The sequence below is a fragment of the Bombyx mori genome, chromosome 10 (genome assembly GCF_030269925.1).
Source record: "Bombyx mori chromosome 10, ASM3026992v2".
Lineage (NCBI taxonomy): Eukaryota > Metazoa > Arthropoda > Insecta > Lepidoptera > Bombycidae > Bombyx > Bombyx mori.
Window position 1 is genome coordinate 16,516,554 of NC_085116.1, and position 25,465 is coordinate 16,542,018.

At 41.6% G+C, this 25,465-nt stretch overlaps 1 protein-coding gene across 10 annotated transcripts in view; it reads right to left on the reverse strand.

Annotated features, from left to right (window-relative positions):
- The window catches only part of LOC105841880 (disintegrin and metalloproteinase domain-containing protein 11), a 576,915-nt gene that overhangs the window by 170,673 nt on the left and 380,777 nt on the right, over window positions 1–25,465 (reverse strand). The gene's annotated exons all lie outside the window — the stretch shown is intronic.

The window sequence follows — 25,465 nt, forward strand, 5'->3', positions numbered from 1 at the left end:
GGAGCTGGCCGCTAGTAAATTATATTTATAAACATTCCCCGGGACCTATGAAATGTTTCTCTCCAAGATTTGAAGTTTCAAGGTAGCGACATGGTTGTGCCCGGTTATAGCTAATGCCTATTACTGGTAGTAGCTTCTTAGCATCAGATACTAGCGTTGGCCATGGTGTAAGCTTGGATAAAAGGCACAGAAACTCAATCCTCAAACGTTGACTTCGGATGTCGCCGCTGTTATGCTAATTTCCGGTGCAAACTTCGCAGTGAAGTAGTCTTGTACGCTTGGGCGTGTGAATACCAATTGTCTGACTGCGGTTAAGAATTGTTCTTATATATCGGGCTGGTATGTTATATATTTCATATTATTACTTGTAATAAGCTTCTGATACATTTTTAGACTGGGCGAACCGTGAATTCTTCTGCCCATATCTGTCAAATAAAAACATGGGACCCTGAAAAATAGGACAGTGTTGTGAGGCCGCGAGTTGGTTCTAGCTTCTTGTTACGATGTCATCTCAGCCTGTCCACTGTCCATTGCTGAACATAGGCCTCTCCAAGTGATCTTTCCATGGAGGTATTTAGCCTACTGTACCACGCTGGCTAGACGGGTTGGTACAGGTTTAATTTTGAGTTTTCCTTCTCTTGTACTGATGTTTTGTGCATATTCCCTTAGAACCGTCTTACGACTCCCTGGGATAGTATAGTAGTTACGATGTACGTAAGTAGATTTTACATGGTCTCTTTTCGTTTTCTAGTCAAGAGCTGTTCCAACTTTTATTGCTTCCCGTTTATTATGAGGAAAATCGGTATCATTGTTGGCTATGAGAATCGATAAAAACAATTTCATGAACCATGCATCAATATTCATAATCTGTATTTTTTTTTATTGCCCTTCTAGGCAGATGAGTACACGGCCCACCTGATGGTGAGTGGTTACCGTCGCCCATGGACTTCAGCAATGCCAGGGCAGAGCCAAGCCGCTGCCTACCGCTTAATACTCTCCGCAAGCCTCGTTTGAAGAAGGACATGTCATAGCGCTCGGGAAACATTGTCAGAAATAAATAAAGTTTGTATACAGGTGTACAAAAAAAATTCGATGCAATTATTATTTGATACGCAGGCCTGTAGCCTAGTAATTTGAGATATTATTAGATTTTTTTTCTCAAACTTATAACCTCGAGGGATACACAGGCATGATGGATGTATATTTTGATGAATGCGAAACCTTAGGGATCAGAAGTGTATTAGGGAAATACAGCTTTAAGTGTTTGAGTAAATTTTACAATGATGTACGACTTTTGGGAGTGAGAGAGACATCAAATAACTAAAAGCTGTGCTTACATGGTAATAATAGTTAACAATATCCTTCGATTTTTTGATTAATTAGAATACGATCTTACTACTAGATCATTTTCTCATAGGCATATTCCTAGGATTATTCAAAGTGAAAATCATTCATGAACTACATTGTGCGTGATATTTATTATACATATATACAATTAGGTACTTCAGAGTGAATAAACAATAAAAGGCTTAACTGCGTTTTCTGTTATATATATTTATATAATAAGAAAACAACATTTAAAGCCAAAACATTTAAAAAATAATATTAAATTAATATAACAATCTGAACTTTCTTTTTATTGAATGAATGACACTGAAGAAAACTAATAAGCTGAATATAAAAAAATGTGTTATTGTTACTAAATTCTTGAGACAAATTGAATCAAATAAGTTCAGGGAAATGCGCTTCCCCTAACATGAATGTGTTTGGCGCCAAAGAAGATTTACTGTTATTTCTCTGGGTGTGGAATACTGATCAGCACGGAGAATGATGTAGCGCAGTTATTTGGTGATGATGTAATAACAGTTTGCGGTATGTGGTCCTTACTGTTTTTGGTCTTCGCAGTTTTGTTGGACAATGAAATTTAATGTTTTCTTAATTTTCATTTATTTATTCTAATTAATAAAAAAAAAAAACACGTAGGCATTCGGGGACTGCCGCGGCAAAACTATTGCATAGCATTTTTTATCAACTTATGCAATCATAATTAGACAATAATAATTTCATATTAAAACAATAATAAAATAAGACCACGCTATATTTATAAACATTAACAAAAGCAAAACAAAAATACTGTCCCCTACACACTCATAAGCTAGACCGCGCGAGAGAGAGATGGGCAGACTTTTCATGATGCGCATGTAGTGCGACGTCACACAGCGCGCTTATTCACAAACACTACACAAGCGCAACGTGTGAATGTGTTGAACGCGAGCTGTATGTTAGGCGGAGTGGGAGTGTTAGATTTTATTTTCGTTACGGAATTTCTTGATTCGGTCGCCATGCTCAAAGCCCGCGATAAAAGCTATGCAATAGCTTAAAAAAACTAGGAAAAATCTTGGTAGTTCAAAATGAATTATCGATCCGTTTCATCTATTACAATTACAATATACACTGACTGAATATTAAAGAATATTTTATATTGTACTTATCTTACGCGGCGAGATTTAGTAGATAATATTAAATATCTAACATTAGGTATCTAAAAATTAAAAGTTTCAGTTCAGTACTAATAGTACAACCATGTTGCAAATATAAGGAGGAGGAGGAGGAGGAGCGACATTAGAAACCTTTTTTTTTAATATTCGGTAATGCGGTATTATTTTTTTCGTGATTTGCTGAGATATTATGAATTTGTAATGTGAAATTGTTGAGGAGATTATTCAATGCGAAATCTTTAAGCGAAAGTGTTTGTTGAAGCAACTACATTGAAAAATATTTTTGAACATTTTTTGGGATTCAGAAATCCTTAATTCGACGAGGGAGTTCGGGGATTTCTTTTGTTTTTAATGAATATATTAAATATTATGATAACCATAAATTACATAGAATGTAAATAATAACAGACATCTTTTAGAATGGAAAACGATTAGGTTGTAACTGTGATTCACGTAGCGAAATTTACGAGAAAAAAATAATTAATTCGGAATTTGGAATTCGTAATAGCGTGTATGTAGCCATAGTGATTTTAGATTTATTAACCAACATAAATTAGATTTGTATTACGGAATTTTTTATTTTATAATCTTATTTTTATTTATATAATGTAGAGGGGGAAGAGGTCGACCGAAGAAGACATGGATGGAGTGTGTGAATGACGATATGAGAGAGAGAGGAGTGAGTGTTGACATGACGGCTGATAGAAGAGAATGCAAGAGAAAAATTAACTGTGCCGACCCCACCTAGTGGGATAAGGTGGAGAAAAAGAAGATTTTTTTTTTTTTTTTATGATTGAAAGTTTACTGGTGGCCCGAAGGCCTTTCCAGTTTCACCAGGACAGGTGGGCGAGCAAAGGCTCAGCCAAGAGGGGTGGGATTTGCTAACAACTGCCCGAGCGCCTCCGAAGGAGACCTAACAACTCAAGAGCAATTGTTTCGCGAATGAATCTACTACCGGATCGGAATCGCGACCCGCTGAGAAGATCCGGCGAGAAACTCAGCGGGCTGATGCATGGGTTAGGTTGCACGTCGACCTCTTTGTCGAGTTCGACGAGTACGGTTACCGGGGTCCCTAAGCCTGCCCCTAGTATTAGAGCTGAAGGCATCTAATGCAAAGGTTATTGGATCTGATGGATCCGTAAGGACGTGTCTAGGGCGTCGACGGTGACTGGCTCCTGCATGATCAGGATTCGGGGAGTAGTCAGCGGCGGCAACGATAAGGCGATTATCATGACGCATAGCCTTATCGAAGTATCGTTCCGACGCTGACTTCATGTATTTCCGAATTGATTCGAGGCCCAGGTCGTCGTGTAGGTCAACGTTCCTCACGAACCACGGAGCCCCGACAGCTAACCTGCAAAAGCGGGATTGTAGGGATTGGAGGGTGTCTATGTGTGTGCGGGCCGCGTGAGCGAACACCACACTCGCGTAAGTCATGACGGGCCTTATGCAAGTTTTGTAAAGTGTCACCTTGTTCCGAAGGGACATTTTACTCCGCTTACAGATCATGGGGTAGAGTCTACCGAGAATAAACGCGGCACGGTCACGGACTGATTTTATATGCGGGCGGAATGTCATCGATGCATCCAGGGTAACGCCCAGGTACTTGACCTTCCTGGCCCAGGGTATGGGTTGTCTAAAGAGAGTAATCGGGGGTGTGAGATTCCTCCTCCTAATCCGGGAGGAAATCCGTGTGGAGCTTCCCCTCTGAAATAGCACCGCAGTACTTTTCGCTGGGTTGATGTCTATGCGCCATTTTCGGAACCACTGTCCTAGGGCTAGGGCTGCGCTCTGAAGCTTCTTCGCGATTAGGGACTTATTTCTACTAGAATAGTAAACAGTCGTGTCGTCGGCGAATAAAGCTAAATGGGTCGGCGGCGACCGGGGAATATCGTTGACGAATAAGCTAAATAGGAGGGGTGAGAGGACAGAGCCTTGCGGGACTCCAGCTGTGAGAGGTCGTGGGGAGGAGCGGGTTCCCTCGACTCGATATCGAAAAGAGCGGTTCGACAAGAAGTCCCGTATGATGAGCACGAGACTATCCGGCACGCCCATGTTGAATAGTTTGAAAATCAAACCATTGTGCCAGACTTTGTCGAACGCTTTTGCGACGTCGAAGAAGAGAGCTCCCGTGTATAACGGTTTTGGTCGATTAAGCCCCACAAGAATGTGCTCCGTGAGGCGGTGCACCTGTTGAACGCATGAGTGATTTGTACGGAATCCGAATTGTTCATCGATAAGAATGCCCTTGGATGAGACGAAGTCTCTGAGGCGTTTGTAGAGCAGACGCTCATACAGTTTGCCTAGAGACATGAGGAGGCTAATCGGGCGGTAGCTCGTCGGATGATTTTTTGGTTTACCGGGTTTATGTATGCCGATAACGTCCGCTTCTTTCCACACCGCGGGAAAGATACAGTTCGCCATAGCGGCATTGAAAATAGATGCCAACATCACGATGAGTTGGACGGGTAGAAGTTTAATAACGCGGTTGGATATACCGTCGGAACCGGGAGCCTTGCGAGGACGTAGGTCTTTGATCAAGTCTTTAACTTCCATCGGGGTGACGGGTGGTAACGCATCCGAGGGTGGCAAGGAGGCTCTGCGTTCTACCTCACTGTCTACTAATTCTACATGAACCGGGTCCACGGATTGAGTGCTCGGCGTGCACTGGGTTTGCAATGTATCGGCCAGCAGCTCTGCTTTTTCATCATCATCTAACGCCGCGAGTCGGCCTGAGGGGCCTACGAACGGGGGCATAGTTACTACCGTATCCGATTTGAGAGTACGAGCTAAGCGGTAGTAAGACCTTTGAGAGGGCGCGAGTCCTTCTAAGAAATCAGACCATCTGGCATCTCGGACTTCGGTGATGCGAGACTTTACGTCGCGTTGTAGGGCACGCATTCGAATACGATTTTCCGCGGTAGGATACCTATCGTACGCACGGATCGAGGCGTTCTTAGCTCTAAGGAGTTCCCTAATATCGTCGGGCAATTTGAAGCGGTGAAGGAAGTCCTCCGCTACAACTTGCTTCGATGACCTATCTAATGTCGAGGTGATGTGTGACGTTACGATGTCTATGGCTTCAGCGGTATCCTGAGGAGACGGGATAGAGTCCGGACTAAACGGAAGCGATGGTGGATCAGATTCAGCCAGGCTGATGCCCAGCGTGTGCCAATCCACCACAGTCCTCGTGACGGGAACGGAATCGGGAGCGCGACCGAGCTTCATAACGACGGGACGGTGGTCTGAATCTAACTCTGAAACTACTTCGATCGAGTGTAAGCGCAGAGTTACGTTTTTTAATAACGCTATGTCGAGTATATCCGGGCGATGCGCGATATTTAGCGGGTAGTGAGTCGGGGTTTGCGGAGCGACGATATCGAAGGCGAGATCATCGACTAACGCGTCAAGCCGCCTGCCATTCGGGGTTGTGGTGTGTGAGTTCCACCTGATGTGTTTACAATTTAGGTCGCCCGCCAGAATGACAGAGCTCCCCATACCGAGCAGCGCCTCGATATCACTGCTTAGAACGATCTTATCCGGTGGAAGATAAACGGACGCGATAACGATCGGCGCGTGTCCCGTCAGTGAGATTCGGCACACTGATGCTTCGATATTAGCGAGCGCGGGAGGATCGAGCGGGACGCAATGCAGGGCTCTTCTATAGTAAATGACGGTACCACCACCACGGGCAGAGAGCCTGTCGTTCCTGACCATGTTATAGTTCGCGATTTTAGGGTCACGGCGCGCGGGCTTAAGTAGGGTCTCCTGCACTAAAAAGATATCAATTTGGTGGTCACGCAAAAAGTCAGAAACCTGATCACGTTGATTTGCGAGACCGTAAGCGTTAAAAAATCCTATCGTTACGGATAGGGGCTTTATTCTACTTATATACGCCATTGATTACCGGCGGAGTGAGGGGAGGACGTACGTATTTAATGACGCGTATACGTCGGCGTATTCCTGCACAACGGCGATAAAGTGTTGTGCAGTGGAGGCAGCGCGAATGGCGTCGCCCAAAGCGTTAACGCGCTCAAAGTTGATCGACTGAAAGAAGTCGATCGCTAAAGCGAGATTGTCGGACGCGGTCGGAGGGCAAGTCGCGGGAGAGGGACGAGTCGCGGGGGCGGGACGAATCGCGGAGGAGGGAGTTGTAGCCGTGTTCGTGTACGGCAGCGGTTTTGCCCAGGCCGAGACACTGGGCACCGCCGCCGGAACGAACGCTGGCTTAGCCTGCGACGCAGAGGGTGCCGAGGCTTTGATGTCTGGGCCGGAAGCTCGGAGGCGGTTTTGGCGGGCGACGCGGCGATTTATTTTAGGGGCTCGGGGGCAACCACGGTAATTCGCGGGGTGACCCTGTGTTCGACACAGGACGTAGCTAGGCGGTTCCGTCGCGGTTTTTTGGTCGCGAGCGCAGAGGGCCGTGGCGTGATCGCCCAAACACTTAACACATCGGGCGCGCGCGTGACAGTTACGGGAAGAGTGCCCGTACAATTGACAGTTATGGCACTGGCTAGGAGTGCCTTTTTTATGGGGGGCTTCGACAGCGATACCAGAGAGCCTACAGACGGTCTGTGTGTTAAAGATTTTCTTACCCTCGGGGGTAGGCTGGAGAGCGACTAGAACCATATTATATGGCTCCCTACCGCGACCGGTGTGCATACGGTGCACAGAATTCACTGGTAGGCCTTGTTCTAACAGGTCGGCTTTTACGAGCTCTACATCTAACTCTTTAGGGATTCCGCGTATTACAACGCGGAGTTCGCGCTCCTCCTGGAGCGTATACGTATGGAAACTTATACGCTCCTTACGGAGGTAAGAAGAGAGGGCCCTATGGTCGTCGGGTGTTTGAACCTTAATTTGAATGCCGTTCGCGAGGTTACGGGCATTCGTGAAATTTATATTTTTGGCCTTAAGGGCCAGGCAAACTCGATCCCAAGCTGCCTTCTCCTGAAGGATAACCGGGGGAGGGGTCTGGGTTTTATTTTGTGCCACCGGACGCGGCGACGGAGTGGCACGGGCTGGGGGCGCAACGGGAGTCTGAGGGCGGGGGCGCGACGCGTTCACGGCTTTGCTAATTTTAGCGGCCGCGGGAGCTCGAGACTCCGCGGCACGCTTCTTACCCTTCTGTACCAGGGTGAATCCATCCGTCGATGAGGCGGGGGCGAGGTCGACCTCCATGTCCGAGTCAGAGTCGGAGCACGAGGAGGCGGGTGCAGGCGACCTACGAGCAAGTGTAGGTGTTTTAGAGGGCGCGACGGAGGCCGCGCATGATCGCTCAGCTGAAACGATGGTCACGGCGGACGACGCAGCAGCTTTTCTCGCCAGTATAGGCGACACGGGAGCGGCAGGCACGACAGAGGCTGCGGTGCTCAATGCAGAAGCTCTGCACGCAGGTACAGGCGACGCAGGAGCAGCGAGCGCGGCGGAGTCCTCGAGAGGGCTCGCAGTGTGATTGGCCTTGAAGGCCAAAAACTCCGAGGCGAGCTGTGGGTGGCGAAGTCGGAGGAATTCCGCGAATACAGCGTCCATGATCGCTGAGTACCCAGGTGGGGCGGCCCCGGGTCTTGAAAACACTCGCCTTGCGGCGAGGCCCCAACTTCTCGGACCTGAGCAGTTCTATTGAACACAGGTGGCAATGCGGCGCGATTACTACAGGACAAAGAAAAAGCACAACAAAACAGAAATTACGAAAAGAAACAAAACAAATAAATACTTGCAGGAAACCACTTTGTCGGCAGATGTACCACGAACACAGAAACAACAAAAGGAAACAAAACAAATAAAAACTTCCAGAAAGAGCACTTAGTCGGCAGATGTACCACAAACACAGGCCGCGCGAACAATGGCCGGGCTAACAAAAGCCGGGCGAACAAAGACCGGGCGATCGAGTGGACGATGAGCACGTCCGCACGTGACGGGTGCCTCTATCGGAATGAAAAAGAAGATTTTTATTTATATAATGGTCTTGAATTTTAGTAGTATTTTATTTCATTATGTAGATAAGTAATTGAATTTACGGCCTCCTGGTGTTAAGTGGTTACGGACTGTGACCGGACGTGGACATCCTCGGTCCAAGTGAATGTCGTCCCTTGCCTTGAGTAATGATGTCGAATTTTAACGTTCGTAATATCCTTCAAACCTGAATATGCATGGTGGGCTTGCGGTAAGTTCTACCACCAATAAAGTTGGCAATCACAGTACGCTGGTGTAGAGAGAATGCTGATGTCCATTCTCCTATGAATCCCATAGTTGCCTCTTCTGAGATGTGGTGCTATCCAAGACCATTATCATTCAGACAAAGTCCACTTCAGTTTTGTTGTTTTCAATGGTGTGGGAGTCATGTATGTGTAGCACTTAATACTCTTACCCCTAAATACCTTTAACCTCTTTGGAAGAAATTTGTGAACATTTAAATGGTGTTGTATGATTTGATTCTTCACAATGTTCACTCATAAGCTATTTAAATTAGAAAGTTTACGTCTATTCTTTCTTCTTTTGGCTTACATCAAGAATTTTCGACGAAAGCAGAAGTTATTATTAATCCATGAAAACGCGAAAAAGGAAAAACACGGAACGCATTTCTTGTCAATTTACGTCAAACTTAATACTCTTTGCATAATCGAAGAGTTAACTTTGGAAAAATGTTTTGACGGGATCGCTTCGTACACAGGGCAAGGGACTCTGGGCTTTATCACGCGCGTATTAGTACGAAAATCGGTTACAGTTGACTTCCAAAGGAGACGGTAGAACATGTGTTTTTGTTTAAGGCAGTTTCAGCGTAGACAAATGACGGCGCCACATACTTTATAAGGGCTTTTTTGTATTGTGCTAAAAATATGTGAGCTTTGACAAGAATATGACCTTTGACCTCATCGGTTTCTCATCACCTCATGGGCTTGGACAAGATTATTTGGTCTTCCCTACTTCAGCTGTGAAGTAATCATGCGTTGCGATTTGAAGAAATCGACAACATGCAGTTGTGTTATTTGTCTGTGATCTCTACATGCCTTTTTTTTTTTTTTTTTTTTTTGTCAGGAGGAAATCGCCGGACTTCCGCCCCTCACTGGGGATGAAGGGCGGGACATGTCGGAGTCGAACCGACTAAAACCTCCTGTCTCTCAACAACCAACGTCCAAACCTCGCATGAGACAAAACTCATGAAAAGGCAAAGGGGGGAAAGTGAAGCGTTTAGTGCGGAGCACATCTCTCCCATCACCCTCCCCCTCGGGACGCCGGACTGGCGGTCGTCGGCGCCACGACCACCAGCCCTCTCGGTCGGCAGGCTATCCGAAGCCCGCCTAGATGGCGCCGGTTAGAATGGTCTATCCTACGGAATACCCCGCTGGATCAGAACCAGCGTGGGTTGAGGATAGCCGGCCTTCCATCACCCGGATGCTCATGCATAAAACGCGTGCAGAGCAGCTTGCACGTCGTCTTCTTAGGCCCCCTTCGCCGGTCCCCAGGCCGACATGTGAGGGGACCCGAAACACTTAGAGGGCCAGGGCTTGGGCGATATCCGCCTCCCTGGCCCCCGCTCGACGGCGGCGGGCCTGTGCGTCTCTCACGCGCCCCGCCGCCTCCTTCTGCGAGATGGTGCACTCGCAGAAGTCGAGCATCGCCTTCCACGACTCGTCGTCACCGAGCATCGATGCCACAACACTCGGCAACGACAAGTCGTTTCCTATTTTTGCGACGAGGACACGGCGCCACCCCTCCCATGCGGGGCAGGCGACGAGCGTGTGCTCCGCCGTGTCCAAGTCGCAACCACAATGGTGGCACTCTGCCGTCGGCTCGGCTTGGATCCGGTGCAGGAACTCACCGAAGCTCTCTACATGCCTAGTGATAGTTTTATTATTAGTTTTTTAAATTAATTTAAATGTGTACTCTAAATTTTCACTGAGTGCATTCATGCTGCATAACTTTTCACCAAGCTCAAAGTCATTCTTATTTCTTTCTCATCTAGTTTTATATTTGTTTTTGTTAACCAACTATAAGGTTTATAAGAGAAAGAGTACCCTCTCAATGAAATACCAATGTACGTTGCATGCAAACTCTAAAATGCGAACTTCGGCGAAAACAACACATCGGAACATTCGAAAAAAAAAAAAAACCCATTAAAATATATTTCCAAATAAACAAATAAGTTATGTATTTTCGGACAACCCCGAACACGCAATTAAAAGTTTTCCATGATTTTCCAAAACGAAAGAGATGCAAATAGTCATCCATGTGAAAAAGAAAGGGACTGCCTAACAATAAGCTTCGCATGTTTCGAGGTCAATAACTGGAAATGTGTGTTCGGAAAAGTTTTAATAAGCCATTAGAACGAACGAGAGCTTTTCACTCTACGTTCCGTTACATTTAATGTTATTCGAGCTTTTTAATGGAAATTTATTTTTTTCCTTAATTAAAGCTCCGTAATCGTTTTGAGTTATGAAATTTTCGAGGAGGAAATTTTGAATATTTAAACGGTTTTAAATTTCTGGACATTCTATTTAATATTTAAAGTTTGATTTTACTTTTTAACGATGTTTATTCGAGATCAAAAGCTGTTCCTTTTCAGTGGAGCTTACAACAATTTATGTTTAGTTGCAAAATAGGAGTTACTGACTCGTTGATCTTGGAATATTTTCCAGGTATTTGAACACAACTTACTTCCAGCAATGTAACTTCTATGCTAACAGGCTCAGTTTTCGTTACAACACTGAATTACACTAAACAATGATATTCAAGTTACCTAAGGGAACCTAATTTGTATTGATTTGAGTGATCATCATCTTTCAGTAACTTTTACTGTCAATCGTTTTATTTACCACGAAGGATATAACTTGCCTTAATCAGGGAATTCATGTTTTTTTTTTGAGCTCATTGACATTGACAATGTAAATGCGCCACCCACCTCGAGATATAAGTTCTAAGATATCAGTATAGTTACAACGGCTGCCCCACCCTTCAAACCGAAACGCATTAGTGCTTCACGGCAGAAATAGGCAGGGTGGTGGTACCTACCCGCACGGACTCACAAGAGGTCCTACCACCAGTATGTTAAATTGAAAGGCTGCGTAGAATAGGACCATGCCATTAGTTTTGCAGCTTAAACCACCACCACGTTATTTTTTTTTTAAAGTTGTTTTTAAGAAATAAGACTATATCGCATATGATTGTATCTTTTTCAAGTCAATTCAATGCTAAAAAAATACAAGAAAAAAGGTCAAACGAAAAACCAAACTTGTATGTTTGAAACTGCTATATGATTATGTTAAAATTCTAGTCATATAAGACACTCGCCATGTTATCCTGATCATAAAACCGTCCCTGATAATTTAAACAACCCTTTTCTTTAATAATTCTGTCGCTCCGTTGAAAATATACCACTTATTATTCAACAGAACGCAACGCCATAACTTTCAGACCCAATAAAAATTAAAACATCATAAGAATAGCCAAAACAAAATGTAATTCCGGGGTAATTATGCAAATAACGGAACGATATAAAAGATACTATCGCTCGTGTCTCGATTGAAACGTCAGATTTTATCATTGTCAAACAGGGAAATTAAATTAATGACTCGAATTTCCATTTAAGGGGAAGAGCGATGCGCGCTCGCGTTTTTCGATGAAGGTTTTTTTTTTTGCTACGTGAAAATGGACGCTGACATTTTGAGTGGCCGCCATCTTTTTTCGGCACTTTGATTCAGAGCCGAGACGGCTTGTTTTCAGGGGTTACTTTGAACATCTGTCAAAGAAGTGTAATATTTAATTATCTGACTGTTTATAAGAAATTATAAAAAAAACACGTGTGGCACTCGGGGACTGCCGCGGTAAAGCTATTGCATAGCATTTTTAATCAACTTATGCAATTATAATTAGACAATTATGTATAATTTAATATTAGAACAATAATAAAATAAGACCACGCTATATTTATAAACATTAACAAAATCAAAACTTAACTTAACTGTCCTCTTCACACTCATAAGCTTGACCGCGCGAGAGAGAGATGGACAGACTTTTCACGATGCGCATGCAGTGTGACGTCACGCCGCGCGCTTATTCACAAACACTACATAAGCGCAACATGTGAATGCGTTGAATGCAAGCTACGTGTTAGGTGGAGTGGGGGCGTTAGGTTTTATTTTCGTTACGAAATTTCTTGATTCGGTTGCCGTGCTCAAGGCCCGCGATAAAAGCTATGCAATAGCTTAAAAAAATAGATTTAGCGAAGGCGGGTAGATCTTATCACTCTCACAACGCATCGAGTGTTCCATACGACACAACTGAATTAAAATAAGGCTACATCTATTCATTTCAAAGCAACTCGGATGACTCTACTGTGCCAAAAATGAGTGATGAAAATCCAATGCATTCATACAAGACGCTTACAATCTCGATCCAATAGAAGTAAAATAGGAGGTTGTCACTTCTCCTTAAGCGGGCGCGGTAATTACATCGAAAGGTACATCGCACCGACGGCCAAGTAATGAGTATAGCGATTCCATTAGCATTTAATGGTATATGTAAGGTATCATTAGCGATCCTATTTTATTTTTGTATTATTTAATTTTGCTACCGAAAACCTTACCCATTCGTTACAAATTCATCGTAAATGATTCGATATTATATACTTCTTTTTTTTATTGCTTAGGTGGGTGGACGAGGTCACAGCCCACCTGGTGTTAAATGGTTACTGGAGCCCATAGACATCTACAATGTAAATGCGTCACTCCACCTTGCGATATAAGTTCTAAGGTCTCAAGTATAGTTACAACGGCTGCTCCACCCTTCAAACAGAAACGCATTACTGCTTCACGGCAGAAATAGGCAGGGCGGTGGTACCTACCCGCGCGGACTCACAAGAGGTCCTACCACCAGAATCCACTATATCGCAGAATGGGCTGCTATCTTCATTAGTTCTTGACATAGTGGGTAATCGTGCAAAGAGATTGCGCAGCACGAAACAATGACAATTCCGAGATATCTTCACTCTTCCTAAGTCAGGCAACGAATTTGTTTCGATTCCACTCGAGCTATGTATGACACCTCGACTCTGCCGCACAAATCCCACCCCTCCTGGCTGAGGCTTTGCTCGCCCTCCTATCCAGGTGAAACTGGAAAGGCCTCCCGGCTACCAGTCATCTTTCAATAAAAAGAAAAGACTGCCGAAGCACACCACTAGAACTGAGCCGATGTTTGACGAGTAGTTGCGGCTTGCATCCACTAGGTTTTTTTTTATTGCTTATGTGGGTAGTATTTTTATTGCTGAGCCCATAGACATCTACAACGTAAATGCCGCCACCTACCCTGAGATATGAGTTCTAAGGTCTCAGTTTTACAGTACCATGGCTGCCCCACCCTTCAAGCCGAAACGCATTACTGCTTCATAGCAGAAGTAGGCGGTGGTACCTACCCGCGCTGACTCACAAGATGTCCTACCACCGCATGACTACCTTCATGCTTTGAGTTGAATTATAAAATTATTTTTAAGTCAAACACAGAGTAAATAAAAATATACGATAAACTATCTGTTTCAATAAAGCCAATGATAACAAAAATGAAGACAAGCAAAGGTCAGACAAATTTCTTTAGAAATATTGATAATTGATAATATATTTTTTCCGTAAAAATTGGTTTTCTGTAATCAGCTAGCCTATTTCTCGAAACCGTTTTTCTATCAACGAAATTAATTGCCTATTGTATTATGTTCACAAAATAAAGAGGCGCAATTCCAAAGAATTCGCCAGAAGCGTTTCACGGATTCTTTGTATTCTATAATTTCTAATTTCTAATTTGGTAAAAATATTAAAATAACATGTTTCGATTCCCATATATTTATCTGGTGTCATGTTCAAAGTAATCATTATTTCTTATCTCGGATTTAACACAGCCTATTTCACATCACCATCATCGAATAATTGATGACGCATTTAACGAAACAAAATTGCAAGTTTAAAAAAAAAAACAAAAACAAATTATTATTATAATTGCGCGGACTTCGTCGCGGAGAATCTCCTTTAAGCGTTAAATTTACAAGGACAATTAACAAAAGAAGAATTTTGTTTTTTTTTAATAGCAAACAAACCCCTTTCTTCGCGCTGCTCTCCACATTTCCTCAATAAAAATCCAAAGGAAAAAAATGTTAATTAACTACGCGACCGCCTCTATTGTGTGTATTCAAATATAATTTCGAGTGCTTACAGACTCTAAAGGCTTGTTTAAATTAACGTATTCAAATAAGTTTTTTTTTTTATAAATTTGCGTCATCACATACTGGTGAAATAAACAGTGGGCTTAGTGTCAGTTTCTTAACTTCGGGATTGCGTAAAACTTAACTCAAATTTGTATGGAGAAGTTAACAAACTCGCACTAAGCACACAGGTAGCTGGTGGTCCTTACTGGTGGTAGGACTTCTTGTGAGTACGCGCGGATAGGTACCACCGCCCTGCCTATTTCTGCCGTGAAGCAGTAATGCGTTTCGGTTTGAAGGGTGGGGCAGCCGTTGTAACTATACTGAGACTTTAGAACTTGTATCTCAAGGTGGGTGGCGCGTCTACGTTGTAGATGTCTATGGGCTCCAGTAACCAAGTGGGCTGTGAGCTCGTCCACCCATCTAAGCAATAAAAAAAAAAAGTAAAATGGGACCACACGAACATATTCACACATATTCATTAAGCATGGTTGTACACACGCAGAAGGCTGTATTAAGAGAGAGAGAGAGAGAGATAGATTCACGCTACGTTGTCCCTATAGCTTAGTACCTACTAAGTATAAGTTTTACAAAATATACAATCTCTGACACAGCTTTCCCGTATCGTACATCAAATTAATTCAAATTTCTGTACAGTTCACTTAGCTTTGGGTACATCTTTTCAGTTAATGTAATTGTTGACTGGACAAAAAACAAAACAAAGCAATAAGTAGAAGGGATGATAATATTAATTTAAGACGTTAGTTAAATCTCTGTTTTGTAAAATTACTATTAGTTTATTGTACAGATAAATACAGTATCGTTTAAACAATTTTTAATGCTTTATGTTACTTATATTATTATATAGAGATCTCGTGGACGAATCCCCATGCGTTGGACTGATCAGGTGAAAGACCTTACTGAAACCCCACTTAACGAGTGTGTGCGCCGGGCATCGGTTCGCAAACTGTGGAAAACATCTGTCAAGGCTTTAATGAGCAAGAATTCCACATGACCACGACTGCTCTGCCAAGAGCAACCGATTATGATGATGATGTTACTTATTCTAGGAAAAAAATCTACTAGTTCAACTTATTTTCAGGTCAAAGTAATATTTAACACAACGCACAATCTCATATATGGCAAATCATTGGATATTCATATAGCGATCTGTGGTTACTTTTTCGTTTATTCTAGCCTCAAATGACGTCATACGCAATGAAATTACCCAATTCTCGAAAGTTCATGTTGCAATTATAAAAGCAATATCCGTGCTGATCAGTGTTGATGCGGATTCTTTTTTTTAGTTTTTTATACGTAATCTTGTATACTTCGGAAACATCCTTGTATTTGTAGCGGTACACTTTCATTTTCCTCCACACATCCTTTGCACAAAAACCTTTGATTACATTTCACGGTACTTTATTTATTATTTCCTTCAAACGCACGACCGACCAGTATTGAATTAAGGTTGCCTTAAGCTTTTTCTTAGTCTTTCGTGACTTGTTGGTTAAGCGTGCGTGGCCTTAAGACTAAGACGGCCGGTGTGTTCGTATCGGGTGATAAGTCTAGGCCGCGATTCGAATCTTGCAAGCTAGTACCAAGTTTTAAGTCAATTCATTCAGGTGCTTAACCCGTTGAACGCCATATGAAAAATCAAGTATTTTCATTCAGGCCACGGCGGTCACCTGTGAGCCTTATCTTAACCATTCGGGCCATGAGGGTCACTCGTGAGCCGCGCGAGGGTTCCAACGTAAGCGCTTCCTACAAGCCACAGATTGCAGCTATCAAGCATAGCTCCGTCTTTCAAATCCAATAGAAACTTGTAGTTTTTATCAAGGTCATAAAGGCCTTTTAAATTTTCTTATAAACTAGACGGTTATTATAATTATAGCTTTATTTCCACGTAACAATGCAATTATATATTATGTATATCGGATTATAAACTAGTTATTTCTTCTTTTTTCTTTGTTATGCGGCCCCTTCTTAGGTAAAAGCCTCCTCCATCCTTTTTCATATTTCCCTGTGCTTGGCCAAATGCATCCAACTTATATCATCAATCCATCTTTTCTTCTGTCTCCCCACATTGCGTTTGTCTATTGGGCCAACATTTAGTAGTTCGGTAAACTAGACGGTAAAAGTCGTTAGTTTTTCACTTTCGTGCGAATTATCTCATTTTCGATTAAAAATCTCAAACTGATAAAAAATACTGATTTCCTAATTTTGGTTTGGCCCTAATGGTATAATACGCTAGGCCCACTAGTGGGTCGCAAAGCGTTTAACTTGTTAAGTTGTGTTTTGTTCATGATTATCAAAAATAGGTTCATGAATTACATCTTTCGAAGAACACCACCTATTGACACGGAATCTGCATAATGTACTGCATTATTTAACAGTAATTTCACACAAGTCAGTGCCGCTGTTTGGTCTATTCATGCCACGAAGTACTCATGCATTCCTGTTTCCATGCACATAATGGAGAATTCGATCTCATATCAGTTTTAAGATGAGCAGTGGTATCTACGTTATGTCTATTATGGGCATCCGTAGTCACAACAGCGAGCTTCTTCTGTTTGTTTTCTATTTCCTTTTTTTCTTATCTCATTCTGTAGGGTTGGTGCATCATCTCCACTTTTTCCATTCAGGCCTTTTGTACATCTCTCTGCATCTACACCTCTCCCGTATATACTCACAGTTTGCCAAGTTTTTCTCTATCCATGCGGTACAGAAACGTCACGTATTCTTCTTAAAATGAACCATTTATCAAGTGTCAGAAATATAGCATTACATGTAATTGGTTTTAAACATCTTGCTAATCTGAACCTTCTTAACATGAACTTCCAAAATCATATTTAATCTAATCATTCGAACGTTGTTTGTAGAACACCTCATCCGGCCCTTCGCACATAATTCACACGCGTACCCAGGAAACAATATATAAGCTCGAAACGACGGCAGAGAAACGAATTTGTGGACGAGACCTACTTCAAGGCTTGATTTGAAGGAGTCTTGGAATGTACGAGTTATTGGTATCAATGTTGACTTCTAAGTTTGTTTTAAAGACATTTTTAGTGATTCTAAGCTTCTAACCGTACACGAATTAATTTTAATTTTATGTGAGCATATTTTATGTGGCGAGGCTTGGGAGGCCTATGTCCAGCAGTGGACGTCTGTGGGCTATAAGAAGTGAGCCTTGCCAGAGGAATACTTAGCCATAGAAAATTCTTTATTACGGTAATTTGAGGAAAGGGCGTCCTAAAAAGACTTGGATTTATCGTGTGAAAGAGAATATGTGAGGGAAAGGTGTGAGTGAAAGATGACGTGTGATAGTCCGGAATGGAAAACGAGTACATGCTGTGCCCATCCCACATAGTAGGATATGGGTAAAAAGAAGAAGAAGTGAAAAAACTTTACTGCCGTTTATAGGAAAATGAAATGAGGGCGCTAGCCGTGTTGGACCTTCAAAACCCCGTTTGAAGAAGCACATATCATAACGTTCGTGATGGAACACGAGCGGGAATCAGTTTGTGTGCCGGATGGTATTTGGAAAGAATAATGTTTTAAGGTGCCCTGTCGATTGAAATTTGGATTTTAGGATTACAACCACTTTGCCTATTCCTGTTGCGAGATATAGATGCGTTGCGGTTTGAAGGGTATGATAGTCCTCAAAGAGTACAACCTCCAGAACTTCAACCTCATTTCTCGATTAGGATGACGTCATTCACGTCTATAGGCTCTGGTAACCACTTAACACCAGATGGGTCGTAAGCTCAATCATCCATTTTGGCAGTAAATAATGAAATTTTTTAAAACTGAAATTTTCTAGGCTTCCTTATAATGTGTTTTTTAAATATCACAAACAAGTCATCATCATCTTTGGCTCCACAGCTAATGGTCAAAGGATTCCAGAGCGAACGTAATTATCGGATGTCATTATCTTACCAGATTGCACACCTAATCGGATGTCATTATCTTGCTAGAACGCATAAGTGGATTATTGGAAATTTATTCGAATAAATAGTTATAAATTCATATAGTAACTGATCACGACTATCATAATGGATCATAATTTTCTGATTATTACATAATCGATTTGTTCGGTCTCCGTCTGCCGAGTCATTACGCGGACATGAATTATTGAACGTTCAATCGAAATTCGTATTTTCAATTTTCCAATACGAGCAGAGCAAGTAAAATTTATAGAATTGGCTAAATCAAATAGGTTTTTGTTATGGGATAATCCGTAGGGGAAATATTGACCTTTTTAATGGTAACCGAGGTTCGTACAAAAATATGTATGTTTCAAATGTTATTGGCTGGGAAAGTGGAAGAAGAGGAAACAGTCGGTAAAGTTTGCAAAAATCAACAACATTGTAAAGGTAATAAGAAATACCTTTTACGATAAATAAGAGAGCATATTTAGTTGTTTGAGCATCACATATAGACTCGACAAGATATTGAAAAACTTAAAGTACCTATGTATGTTGTTAAATATTGTTAAAATAATTAAATTTTTCATAAAACAACTATAATATTTAGGATGTCGAAGCTCTCAGGTAACCACTTAACATCAAACGGGTCGTGAGTTTATCAATATTTTGCAGTAAAATATATAGTATATGTATAAATAAAATAATATACTACTATATACTATATAATGTACTATTATAAAACAATAAAATTACCATTTTCACTATCGAATCGCAGCTAAGCAGTTCCTAATCTCATAAAATTATATGTGTAGCATTTGAATTCCGTTGAGGGTCACGGTACAGTCTGGCGGCTTACTGTAGGTTAAGTCACGTACAGAAATATGCCATTATCGCTATGGGATTACATACGACTCGTTCAAAACTACTATGCTCCGTGGAGCAGACAATCTGTTCCATAAATTATTTAAAATTTGTATGGGTACTCTTCCATGAAAGTAAATTAAAAAGTAACTTCTAACAATAATGATTGTATCCTAAATAAAATTTAAGTGTATGATGAATGAAACGGAATTTAAGACGTGGTGTCTGTATGTGTAAGAATACGAACGAAAAGTACAGTAGATAAACGAGTTGGCGTAATTACTGGTGGTTGGGCGTATTGTAAGACGCGAATGAGACGTAGGTGTATAGAGCGAGATGTCTTTATAGAATGAAATTGAGATGAGAATTCGATCTGAAGCTTCAGGGTGGGGATTTGTAATTAACATGGAGATGTCTATGATTAACATTCAGCACTAGTAGGCTCGTGAGCTTATTCACCTATTTAGTAGACAAAAAAAAAACTATTACCCCCTTCCCGTCAAACTGCAAACATTAATGACTTCCTGGGAGAAATGAAGTAAGTACGTTATCAAAATTATAGAGGATACTGGCAGTCTGAATGTATTGTTACACGCTGGTTTCGGGATAAATAAAACTTTAACCGAAGTCCTAATTAATAGGTAGGTACTCTATTTATGTAACACTTAAAACAGTCAACGGACACTTTACAATTCACACTTCACTTCTTACCGCTTCGCTTCAGGTGATCCGTTTGCTGTTTCGCTTCGTGTAGAACCGATTACTAACTAGCTTCATGTCATCCCTGCAACGCCTTTATAGTCGATACGACATGCCTAGAATTAGCGAGAACATTCCTGAAAGGTCGAGCAGTTTCGATGTGTGTTTCCGATATTAGATAATAGATGGCGTTGTACTTCTCGAGCGTTTTCGATTTTACTAGTTCTTTTCGTTGCTGTTATTCGACGACAGATTGCGTTACTCTTATCGGCGTAACAGTATGATAGAGAAGTATCACTAGAATTTGTCGGAATTCTTTCTGATGTTACGAAACTTTTCATATTTACGTAACCTCATCACCGAGAAGTTTAACAGTAAATGGCACGGATGTCCTGTTTCCAGTGTTCCAGTCAGGCCTTCGACCATTGGCTCAGTTACGGTAACGAGCCTTCATTCCAGTTTCGTGGTATAAATTGCAAGGTTTGTGTTTGTGACGTTGTCGCTGTACAGTTAGTATGCAGTGGAAGCTATGAGATTTCAGAGTTAATTGGAATACGAAATGCAATACAAAAACTTTGATAAAGGAACCAAGTATTATCCATGCTTATTGCAATTAAGGAAGATATTGTAAAAATTCAATTTGCATTGGACATTCATTCAATAAATAATCGCATTGTTTACTTAGTTACCTCGACTACTCTATCACGGGTCCAAACTCTATATCCGGTCATTCAATATCTTTATAGAAATATATATTCGTGATATGGTGGATATAATAATATGTTATCGAAAGTACATTGAAGTTATTTTTAGTAACTACAATACATGAGAAATTTTGTCAGGAGAAGTTTATTGATTTGATCCGTTGGATTTGAAAAGCATTTTCCAAGTAATACGATTGAAATCCTAAACACTGCGAGTGGATACCAATTTTTCTAAATAAAACGTACATATTACGGCCTCCCAAACGTTTTCTCACATGTTTTGCAGCCATGATTAGAGATTACACTACTGATAGAGATTACGGACACTACAGCACCGATTTTTGAGATATTCATTAGCTATGTCAAGTTACTTGTTAAAGTGAAATGAGGGAATATTTAAGCAACAAAAAAATTAAGGAAGAACAGTAGAGAGGTCTTAACAGCGGCTCAAAGAGGAAACAGATGATAAACCACGTGTCCGATATACTTGAATAATAAATTTTTTTTTTTTTTTTTTTTTTTTTTATTGCTTTGATGGATGGACGAGCTCACAGCCCACCTGGTGTTAAGTGGTTACTGGAGCCCATAGACATCTACAACGTAAATGCGCCACCCACCTCGAGATATAAGTTCTAAGGTCTCAGTATAGTTACAACGGCTACCCCACCCTTCGAACCGAAACGCATTACTGCTTCACGGCGGAAATAGGCGGGGTGGTGGTACCTACCCGTGCGGACTCACAGCTACCCGTGCGGACTCACATAGCCTAACATATCAACATAATGTTAATTCCTTATTCTGTTGGAACGTTGTCACTGTCTATTGCATTGCCCCGTTTATTAACCTATCCGGCAATAACTAGATATTATGGATACCATAGCACCGATCTTTGGGACGTTTACTAGTTATGTTAAGTTACATGGTAAAATTAAATGAGGGAGAATTTAAACAACAACAGAAAAGTAGGGATGATTGTAGGGAGGTCTTAACAGCAGGTCAAAGAGGCCACTTATCACAAGTCACACGGCCGAAATACTTGAATAATAGCTTAAAATATTAACATTATATAAAATCTTCGTTCTGTTAAAAATTGCATGATCACTGTCTGATTGACAGTGATTTAGTAGCCTACCCGTATTAAGAGCGAAACCATAATACTACAAAATACCACCAAATACCAGCTTCTTCCATTTGACTCCATACAGAGGAGGGCCGTTCGGATTGTCGATAATCCCATTCTCTCGGATCGTTTGGAGACTCTGGGTCTGCGGAGGGACTTCGGTTCCCTCTGTATTTTATACCGTATGTTCCATGGGGAGTGCTCTGAGGAATTGTTCGAGATGATACCAGCATCTCGTTTTTACCATCGCACCGCCCGCCACCGGAGTAGAGTTCATCCATACTACCTGGAGCCGCTGCGGTCATCCACAGTGCGTTTCCAGAGATCTTTTTTGCCACGTACCATCCGGCTATGGAATGAGCTCCCCTCCACGGTGTTTCCCGAGCGCTATGACATGTCCTTCTTCAAACGAGGCTTGTGGAGAGTATTAAGCGGTAGGCAGCGGCTTGGCTCTGCCCGTGGCATTGCTGAAGTCCATGGGCGACGGTAACCACTCACCATCAGGTGGGCCGTATGCCCGTCCGCCTACAAAGGCAATAAAAAATAAATAAAAAAGAAACAGTAATACACACATATATTTTTTACACAATCGGTGGTTCGCTACTGACTTACACCATCCGCCCGCCCACTTCCGCCCAGCGCCATTCGCCCACTCTGCGACAACTTCATTAATGGCATCGCACAAACAAACATAACGGCTTGTAGCGGATGTAGCGGCAACGCATCAGCTCTTTGTGAGCCAATCGTTTTTTTGTAATCAATGAAAAACACGGTCATTGTTTTAGTTTTCATGACGACAAACTCACGACCCGTTGGTAAGTCGTCGGAAAAATTATGATTGAATCATGATTGGAAAATGATCGGAAATCATGGGAAATCATGATTGGGCATCGTTAGCTGTCAAATAAAATCGCTAATTGTTCCTGGCGGTATATCAGTTTTAATGATGCCCTAAAGTTCAGTATAGTCTTTTTTTACTGCAGAATCTCTAGCTCTTAATTTAGTTATTCTAATCGGACTGGACGTAGAAACGAGTTTACGTGGCTACTTCGGTCCAACGTTATAACAACGTGAACCCTCGTTCACTTTCAGACATGAGGTCATTTTATTACATCGTGTAATAAAAATGAAACCCGCAAAATTATAATTTGCGTAATTACTGGTGGTAGGACCTCTTGTGAATCCGCGTGAGTGGGTACCACCACCCTGCCTATTTCTGCCGTGAAGCAGTAATGCGTTTCGGTTTGAAGGGCGGGGCAGCCGTTGTAACTATACTTGAGACTTTAGAACTTATATCTCAAGGTGGGTGTCGCATTTACGTTGTGGGTGTCTATGGGCTCCAGTAGCCACTTAGCACCAGGTGGGCTGTGAGCTCGTCCACCCATCTAAGCAATCATGACTGTCTCACTCCTCATATCCGAAGGTAAGGTTGAGGTTGGCTGGCTGGTGTTTCTTGGGGTCTAATGAAAAAACATTATGAACTAGAGCCATCAAAATTCACATTATTGTTTACGGCCCTTGTGTTCGCTCGCGAGTTCAGCTTTTTGATTACAGTGCTCAGTGCTGGCTTTGAAACGACTCTCGATTACTTTTGCTGTAACGAATGTGTTCTGTCGTTTATTACGTGTCCTTTTGCGGCACGTCTCACGTAAATTATTGTACCGTTTTTTCTGAAATTTATTTTTGTCATATTTTTAAACCAGATATACATTTTTCTGGAGGGGAATCTTTTGTTTTATTCTTTCAGCTGTCTGGGTGGACGAGTTCACAGACCACCTGGTGTTAACACCACTTAAGTGGTTACTGGAGCCCATAGACATCTACAACGTAAATGCGCCACCCATCTTGAGATATAAGTTCTAAGGTCTCAAGTATAGTTACAACGGCTGCCCTTACCCTTCAAACCGAAACGCATTACTGCTTCACGCCTTCTCTGTTATAATGCAGTGAAGACTTGGACTCGTTTTAAACATTCGCGGCTACTTAATGGATTCTTATCGTGATTTTTGTCGCTAATGAGATTTGTATATTTCGGCGTGTTGCAAGCACCATCGTTACTAACGGTTAGATTGAAAACTGCGGTTAGGATGCTAGGATCAGAAATCTTTGTACCCTTTCACTAATTGTTTTTTTTGTGTTACTATTAGAACTCGATAACTCGCCCCGACCAATACACACTCACGTGATCGAAAGCTTCTCCTAAGCACTTTGAATATTGAGAACTCATTAGTTATGAAAATTATATGGTAAGGGCCTGTCAAATAATAAAGAATACGGATAACAAAAAATCTATTAAAGATCTCTCTTATGTCGGTCAGTTTAATTGAGTACCTTAGAAACAGTACTGTATAAGTTACCTTAATCCTGATTACCTAATACTCAAGCCATATTTGGGTACAGTGGCTTACAATTACCTCTCCATTATACTCGTTGATATTAAAGACTAATTTCAATTTGCATAGAAAGATAGAAATTTTTTTGATCGAAAATGTTCAGCTCAAACATAACTGGATTCACTAGTAAAATCTGAGATATTCTCCCCCTAATGAAAGATATGAAGGTAAAAAGCGATAGTTGAGGTTCCCTTAGAAATCTAAGTGAGATGGAAATATATGTGACATTGACGTTGGTGAGAGATGGCTGATCGAAGGCTACGGTTGTGGTCGATTTGAAGATTAGGGGTTTTTTTTTGTGAAAGAGTTTTGCAAACGAGATTTCTCTAATATTAAAGTTCGTTGACCGTTTCAAGGTTAATTCGCGCAGAAGAGCTTTTCGAAGGCGAATTAAACGAAAATACGACTTAAATCATGAAATTTTGATTACACTAGACAGATAGACGTACTCGCTATTCAGCTGATACTACATGACTCATGGTTTTGGGAACGAGACGTAAATTCTACTACGCACCTTCAGACATAAGGTCAAAGCTTCAATCGCGAAGTCACAACCCTATGAAATAATCAGAAATTTTAACTTTTAAATTCTTTTTTTTTTATTACTTGGATGGGTGGACGAACTCACAGCCCTCCTGGTGTTAGGAGCCCATAGACATTCATAACGTAAATGCGCTACCCATCTTGAGATATAAGTTCTAAGGTCTCAAGTATAGTTACAACGGCTACCCCACCCTTCAAACCGAAACGCATTACTGCTTCACGGTAGAAATAGGCAGGGTGGTGGTACCCACCCGCGCGGACTCACAAGAGGTCCTACCACCAGTAATAAAATTATTTGTCATGATAGCCTTCGCATTATTACTGAAATCTTTCGTAAGCGTTCCTATTTGAAGATTATAACATGGACAGTGTATCTGATGATACAATGAAAATCCCGTTGTTTTTTGTTACGAGACTTTAGTTTATATTTGTATACAATAATTTGTTTAGAGATGCTTTAGTTTTGTATTTTTGATATATTAAATTAAGTACATATGTAAAGAAGCAAGAAACTTGTTTAAATTGAAT